Source organism: Wasmannia auropunctata, unplaced genomic scaffold, assembly GCF_000956235.1.
Source record: "Wasmannia auropunctata unplaced genomic scaffold, wasmannia.A_1.0 LD336090.1, whole genome shotgun sequence".
Lineage (NCBI taxonomy): Eukaryota > Metazoa > Arthropoda > Insecta > Hymenoptera > Formicidae > Wasmannia > Wasmannia auropunctata.
Genome location: NW_012026800.1, coordinates 4,134,344 through 4,135,247, shown reverse-complemented (window position 1 = coordinate 4,135,247; position 904 = coordinate 4,134,344).

The following is a 904-nucleotide window of genomic DNA, read 5'->3' as shown; positions in this document are numbered from 1 at the left end:
TATGATTGATTCTTGATTTTATTCATTATTTTCTGAATTTAAGTGCAGAAACCAATCGTAATAAAAAAATTATTAAACGCACACTGATCTGTTTTATCTGTTATACTATCTATCAATCGATCAATTACATATACATATGATCGATTACATATACATATGATCGATGTGTGTGAGGCTGCAAGATTAGAAATTCTAGCGCCTCTTGTGTCAGAAATTGTAAAAGTACACTTCCCCCACCCCGCAACTGGTCGACGATAATGACAATGACGTTTCTTAATCTGAAATTCCTACATTTCGGACTTTGCATTGCAATATCTCCGCTCGTAGGACATGTAGAAAAAAAATAAAAAATATTTCATTACACAAACCGAACCCAAGCTGTCGATTAAGCCTACTTGGAATTTAATCGGTTCGACCGTTATTAAAATCTCAAAATCTCGGGTGCCCGCAACGCGACGGCTCGCGTTAAGAGACCCGGCATGGCTTGTTAAACACTTGATACCAATTAGCCACTACCATGTCTCCTGATGTTGAACTGTCAAAATTCGGTTTGAAATAATATAAGCTAATTTTTTCAATTATTTCAAAAAGAATACTAAAAAATAAACAGTGCAAATAATCTAAACCAAAATAAAGACTATTAAAAAAAAACAATTTACGGTGTTTTCAAGGGGATCATTTCTTTCAAATCAATATCCAGATCTAACGGTCACCCATCCAAGTCACGACCGCCACCAACGCTGCTTAACTTCTGTGATCGGGAACAGCAGACACTTCCTGTGATCCATAACTATTTGATATTAATTGAAACATATTCGTGATACATATGTGTGATTAGATCAATATATTAATGTGTGTGTGTGTGTGTGTGCGCGTGTGCGTGCGCGTGTGCGTGCGCGTGTGT